This window comes from Borostomias antarcticus (genome assembly GCF_949987555.1).
Source record: "Borostomias antarcticus genome assembly, chromosome: 6".
In the NCBI taxonomy this organism is placed as follows: Eukaryota; Metazoa; Chordata; class Actinopteri; order Stomiiformes; family Stomiidae; genus Borostomias; species Borostomias antarcticus.
Genome location: NC_140239.1, coordinates 32142576 through 32150434, shown reverse-complemented (window position 1 = coordinate 32150434; position 7859 = coordinate 32142576).

Below are 7859 nucleotides of genomic sequence, written 5' to 3'. Positions count from 1 at the left end.
CTCCCTCAACTCACCCTCTAACTGTATATCACTCCCTGAACTCACCCTCTAACTGAACATCACTCCCTCAACTCACCCTCTAACTATCACTCCCTCAACTCACCCTCTAACCGTACATCACTCCCTCAACTCACCCTCTAACTGAACATCACCCGCTGAACTCACCCTCTAACTGAACATCACTCCCTGAACTCACCCTCTAACTGAACATCACTCCCTCAACTCACCCTCTAACTGAACATCACTCCCTCAACTCACCCTCTAACTGAACATCACTCCCTCAACTCACCCTCTAACTGAATATCACTCCCTCAACTCACCCTCTAACTGAACATCACTCCCTCAACTCACCCTCTAACTGAACATCACTCCCTCAACTCACCCTCTAACTGAATATCACTCCCTCAACTCACCCTCTAACTGAACATCACTCCCTCAACTCACCCTCTAACAGAACATCACCCCCTGAACTCACCCTCTAACTGAACATCACTCCCTCAACTCACCCTCTAACTGAACATCACTCCCTCAACTCACCCTCTAACTATCACTCCCTCAACTCACCCTCTAACTGAACATCACTCCCTCAACTCACCCTCTAACTATCACTCCCTCAACTCCCCCTCTAACTATCACTCCCTCAACTCACCCTCTAACTGAACATCACTCCCTCAACTCACCCTCTAACAGAACATCACCCCCTGAACTCACCCTCTAACTGAACATCACTCCCTCAACTCACCCTCTAACTATCACTCCCTCAACTCACCCTCTAACTGAACATCACTCCCTCAACTCCCCCTCTAACTATCACTCCCTCAACTCACCCTCTAACTGAACATCACTCCCTCAACTCCCCCTCTAACTATCACTCCCTCAACTCACCCTCTAACCGAACATCACTCCCTCAACTCACCCTCTAACCGTACATCACTCCCTCAACTCACCCTCTAACTGAACATCACCCGCTGAACTCACCCTCTAACTGAACATCACTCCCTCAACTCACCCTCTAACTGAACATCACTCCCTCAACTCACCCTCTAACTGAACATCACTCCCTCAACTCACCCTCTAACTGAACATCACTCCCTCAACTCACCCTCTAACTGAACATCACCCCCTGAACTCACCCTCTAACTATCACTCCCTCAACTCACCCTCTAACTGAACATCACTCCCTCAACTCACCCTCTAACTGAACATCACTCCCTCAACTCACCCTCTAACTGAACATCACTCCCTCAACTCACCCTCTAACTGTCACTCCCTCAACTCACCCTCTAACTGAACATCACTCCCTCAACTCCCCCTCTAACTGAACATCACTCCCTCAACTCACCCTCTAACTATCACTCCCTCAACTCACCCTCTAACTGAACATCACTCCCTCAACTCACCCTCTAACTGAACATTACTCCCTCAACTCACCCTCTAACTGAACATCACTCCCTCAACTCACCCTCTAACTGAACATCACTCCCTCAACTCACCCTCTAACTATCACTCCCTCAACTCACCCTCTAACTGAACATCACTCCCTCAACTCACCCTCTAACTGAACATCACTCCCTCAACTCCCCCTCTAACTGAACATCACTCCCTCAACTCACCCTCTAACTGAACATCACTCCCTCAACTCACCCTCTAACTGAACATCACTCCCTCAACTCACCCTCTAACTATCACTCCCTCAACTCACCCTCTAACTGAACATCACTCCCTCAACTCACCCTCTAACTATCACTCCCTCAACTCACCCTCTAACTGAACATCACTCCCTCAACTCACCCTCTAACTGAACATCACTCCCTCAACTCCCCCTCTAACTGAACATCACTCCCTCAACTCACCCTCTAACTATCACTCCCTCAACTCACCCTCTAACTGAACATCACTCCCTCAACTCACCCTCTAACTGAACATCACTCCCTGAACTCACCCTCTAACTGAACATCACTCCCTCCACTCACCCTCTAACTGAACATCACTCCCTCAACTCACCCTCTAACTGAACATCACTCCCTCAACTCACCCTCTAACTATCACTCCCTCAACTCACCCTCTAACTGAACATCACTCCCTCAACTCACCCTCTAACTATCACTCCCTCAACTCACCCTCTAACTGAACATCACTCCCTCAACTCCCCCTCTAACTGAACATCACTCCCTCAACTCACCCTCTAACTGAACATCACTCCCTCAACTCACCCTCTAACTATCACTCCCTCAACTCACCCTCTAACTGAACAGTATCACTCCCTCAACTCACCCTCTAACTGAACATCACTCCCTCAACTCACCCTCTAACTGAACATCACTCCCTCAACTCACCCTCTAACTGAACATCACTCCCTCAACTCCCCCTCTATGGAAACTGGGGGTCTGGAACACTGCAGCTCCAGAGTAATTAATACCAAACCTTACCACTCCTCACAAATTATAATATTCCACCCAGGGTTGGCCGGGACGCCACTGTCTGCTCTCTGCTAGAAAATAGTTCCTTTACAGCCACATTAAGGCCGGTCAGGGAGCCTTTTAGACTATAACTGATGACTGTTGGCGATCAGCTGTGAGGTTTGGGGCAGGGTATTATTTGAGGAGGGTGGTGAGAGAGCTCTTAAGCAGCGGTGTCCAGGTGGCACTCCCTCCGAGGACTCTCCTTTCGGCAGCGCCTTCCAAGGAAAACCAGGCCGGTCCAGGGAGGGGCAGGGCTTCTGTTGGGGCTGAGAGAGAGGCGCTCACAACGGGGGTTTTCAGCGCCCCGCAGGGCCCTGCTGCCTGTGGCCGCCCCGCCAGCTCGGCCCCGCGGTAGAGTAGGTAACCCTGGAGCCAAGGTGGAGGGAGAAAGGAAGGGAGGGAACTCGGAGAGAAACCATGAAAAATGTTGAGTATGAAAATGTCTCCCTTGGTTTATGGCAGGAGAGCCAGCCGTCCAAGAGAAACACATCTTTAAGTTTAACTTGAGATGCCTCTTTTTTTTCTTCCTCTCCCAACTGTTGGCAAGAGCCTGGTATTGAAAGCAAGGCCAAGTTGCTTGGAAACTACGACCATGTTAAAAAAAACACACACACACTAAATAATGCGGGTTTTTGGAAATGTGGCAACAGCTTCTGTATGAGGGGCTCAGTTTTCAGTGTTGGTGAACATGTTTGGTTCAGACTGCAACTTGGGCAGCTGTAGAATTATTAATTCCAAGTGTTCAGAGAAATACTGACATTATTTACCTTCATGAGAAATATATCTTTTTTTTAATCCATCAGTTTATTGCTGCTAAAGGGAAAAATGAAAGGATATATTGATACTGACTTTCAAAGGTATCATTCATAGAAATGGAGAAATAATTTTTCATTGAACTCTTTTTGGCAGTATTTTCAAATATCAGACATAAAGTCTCTCAACTGGTTCAGTTCAAACTGATTCATAGCCATTCCAGGGACTAATGTATTCTAGTTCTATTCAAACAACTCATAACTGAATATTTCATATGAATTCGCTACACAAACCTCTCAACTGGAAATGCAATAAAGGCCCATAAATAAGATGCATGATACTGAATTGATGACACTGAATTGGATTAACATGACTACTGGAAACAGTTTTGGCATGCTCTCAAATTAAAGGTTTTATAGCGTGTAATAATATTTGCTAGTCTCATGTGGAAGTGATCTCTCATCCTGAGACTAAGGGCTCATTTGAGGAGAGAGCATCCCAGCCCAGTCTCATCCCTCAGCCTGTGATGGAACCAGCACACCTCAGAGCTGAGCCTGGAACCAGAACACCTAGGGAACTGAGCCTGGAACCTGAACACCCAGAACACCTAGGGAGCTGAGGCTGGAACCTGAACACCTAGGGAACTGAGCCTGGAACCTGAACACCTAGGGAGCTGAGGCTTGAACCAGCACACCTCAGAGCTGAGCCTGGAACCAGAACACCTAGGGAACTGAGCCTGGAACCAGAACACCTAGGGAGCTGAGGCTTGAACCAGCACACCTCAGAGCTGAGCCTGGAACCAGAACACCTAGGGAACTGAGCCTGGAACCTGAACACCTAGGGAACTGAGCCTGGAACCTGAACACCTAGGGAGCTGAGGCTGGAACCTGAACACCTAGGGAACTGAGCCTGGAACCTGAACACCTAGGGACCTGAGGCTGGAACCAGAACACCTCGGGAGCTGAGGATGGAACCTGAACACCCAGAACACCTAGGGAGCTGAGGCTGGAACCTGAACACCTAGGGAGCTGAGGCTGGAACCAGAACACCTAGGGAGCTGAGGCTAGAACCAGCACACCTCAGAGCTGAGCCTGGAACCAGAACACCCAGAACACCTAGGGAGCTGAGGCTGGAACCTGAACACCTCGGGAGCTGAGGCTGGAACCTGAACACCTAGGGAGCTGAGGCTGGAACCTGAACACCTAGGGAGCTGAGACTAGAACCAGAACACCTAGGGAGCTGAGACTAGAACCAGAACACCTAGGGAGCTGAGGCTGGAACCTGAACACCTCAGGAGCTGAGGCTGGAACCAGAACACCTAGGGAGCTGAGGCTTGAACCTGAACACCTAGGAGCTGAGGCTAGAACCTGAACACCTAGGGGCTGAGGCTGGAACCTGAACACCTAGGGAGCTGAGGCTGGAACCTGAACACCTAGGGAGCTGAGGCTGGATCTGCTCACAGCTCAGACGCTTCCCATCAAGAGAGACTGAATAAAAGGCCTCACTGAAACAAACGCACGTGTAGCTGACCTGCTGTTGTAAATGGCTGATGCAGGCTGACCTGCTTGTTCCAGCGCCCCTACAGGGCTGTGCTATGCAGCAGTCCCAGATGAAGGCAGTAAGGTCTTTGGTTGTGACCTATTAAGTGAAGTAGCCTACATTGACATTAAGATGGATCAGAATTAGTACGATCACAATTCTCCTGCATTTGAAGTGGTACCAAGGTCAGAGTGATAATATTTTCAACCCGATATTCAATGCTTTAACCATCAATTGAAATAAAGACGTGAAAATGTAGAACTCTTTGTTATTATTATTATTATTATTATTATGAATTGTATTTATATAGCGCCCTTCATGATACCCAGAGCGCTTTACAGAGTCCAGTATTCATTCAGACGCATTCAGACCGGTTGTTGTCAATGAACTGCTCTTTTACGACTCCATTTCCGAGTCACTCACTGAATTATTATGTTCTTTCTCCTTCAGCGGTGTCACTTTGACTGCAGGCACTGAGGCATCGTGGTGATGTAGCAGAAATCTCCCTCAGCTTATCAACCAGCTTCACAGATCATGCCTCAAGTTACTGGACATGTCGCAGCTTTTAGCCATAATAATCCCTCAACTGGTGTGTGTTTGGAGGCTGGAACCTCCAAAGCCTTTTCAACGGTCATTTGTTTTACACAGGTACTTTTTCAAAGCCCTGGATATTGGTGGATCTGCGCGGCTGATGTGTTTTATGGGCGACCCTGTCCTCGGGTACCAGAGGGGACGTATTGGACGGTTTAAATGGAGGGAGGGGCTGACATTAAATATGGTCCAGATGGACTTTCTCCTATCCTGGCAGTAAAGTTCTGAGGACAGTTCACAAATCAAGGCCTCTCAGTATTATGCTAGCCGTTTGGATTGTTATTGTTATTTTATGTTTGCAAATACAAATGTAATTTACAACTTTTCAAGGATAACTGGAGAAGCAACACACCCAGACATTTATATGTGTTCTTAACAGTTAATACCTGACTGATAAACCTTCCAGAACTGGCACAATATTCCATGGAAACTGGTCAGCAGAATACTGAGGCCATGTCGTACAGCCCGGGTATGAACCTGAGCCTGGGTTAAGATGAACACCTCCAGTACCGTACTTCATAACTACAGCCACTGTGTTTTATGAGTACGGCCGTGATATTTAGTCTAACGCTGTCGGTGTCAAATATCTCCTATGGAAGAGAAACAAAAGGCAGCAGGTAGCAAAGGGAGAGAAGCAGAAGTGAAACTCAAGATGCTGGCCGGCCTTAAACGGAAAACCGGCCCATCTCCAGGGGTCAGTCGTCTTTCCGGAGGAGAGGAAAGTGGACCCCACGGTGGAGAGAACTTCTGGTGGTCTGGACCCGGGTCAGTCTGAAGTCGTTTCCCTCACGCGGTCCGGTGGGGAGAAGACTTAATGGTCACATCCCCATCTGAGCCATTCTAATGCCCACTGAACAGATGAGAGTCAGTTGTTTTGGCAAACTCTCCGTTCATGATGTTGTCCTAAACATCAACATGTGATTTACTTTTTCATATCATGTGGCAATGTGGCCATAAGGTTAGATGTATACCTTCATAAAAATGCCCTCATTAATGGATATAATGTGATATTTCCATGCTCAGGTTGAGAGCGCAGTGTACATTAATAGTCTGCGCTACACAGCAACATTCTGACTTGAACATCTCAATCTGGTGACAGAAAGAATTTTACTTTTTTCATTGAAGAAGGAACATCAGGGGAAGTTACTGATTTATGGATGTCTTTTAAAATCTAATTATTCTCACAGACCCTGATGGCCTTAGCAGACAGGGAGACTAGGGAGACCCTAGGGGGGCTTAATGGTCCCATGACATCAGGTTGAAGTGTACAGTCCTGTGTTCCTACTGTAGGTCAGGACAGTAGAGGCCCGCTCCTCTGAGGGTTCTTCTTCAGGGCGCATGGAGCGGATATGGAGCGGATATAGAGCAGATATGGAGCTGATATGGAGCAGATATAGAGCGGATGTGTAGCGGATATGGAGCGGATGTGTAGCGGATATGGAGCGGATATGGAGCGGATATGGAGCGGATATGGAGCGGATATGGAGCAGATATAGAGCGGATGTGGAGCTGATATGGAGCGGATATAGAGCAGATATAGAGCGGATGTGGAGCGGACATGGAGCGGATATGAAGCGGATATGGAACGGATATGAAGCGGATGTGGAGCGGATGTGGAGCGGATGTGGAGCGGATATGGAGCGGATATGGAGCGGATATGGAGCGGATATGGAGTAGATCTAGAGCGGATGTGGAGCGGATATGGAGCGGATATGGAGCGGATATGGGCATCCCTAGCAGAATTCTTAAAGGCGTGGAACTGGAATCAATTACCTCAAATAAACTCATATCTTCCTTGCATATTTCAGGCTGCACTTTAGATTCTTATTGCAAGTCTACCAAATGATAAATCATAACACTGACCTAAATCAACACTTGGTTTTGGGAAATAATATTGTTTACATGGAGCTCATGATATTTAATCTATGAGATTATTTGGTAACTTGTTAGTTCTAGCAGCCAAAGAAAATGACCTCGGTTCTTAACGGCCTGAGCTAAACACAGGCTTGCCTTTGTCATGTGGAATGTTGTGAGAAGTGGACATTACAGGCTTAGGACGTTTAGCCTGTGAGAAGTTTATTGCATTATTGCTGTATCAATGAATTATATCTGTTATTAAAACAGGGCATTTAGCAACCAACTTTATTGCCTGTCAACTGGATTACCAGAGAAGCATTAGCTCCATAAATGGAGGAGGTTTTGATTCTTAGATCTGCGCCTGGATACATAAAATATACCCATCCGTTTCTTTGCTGATATCTGGAGCCAGCAAATGTATACAAACTATAAATCCCCCTCTTCTCTGTCCGCTTTCTGTAGTGGCCCGGGTTTCTTTTAACATTCTTTGTAGAAAAAGGGCTTAACGGAATTACATTAACATATTCAGGGGCCGCGGCCTTAGATGCCAAGCAATGTCCAAACTATCATCTATCAAGAGCTTATGGTTCTGATATCCAACAAATTGGTTCGTAAAGTTATCCTGCCGAAGCTTGTCGTGCTAGCATCATCCTGTCT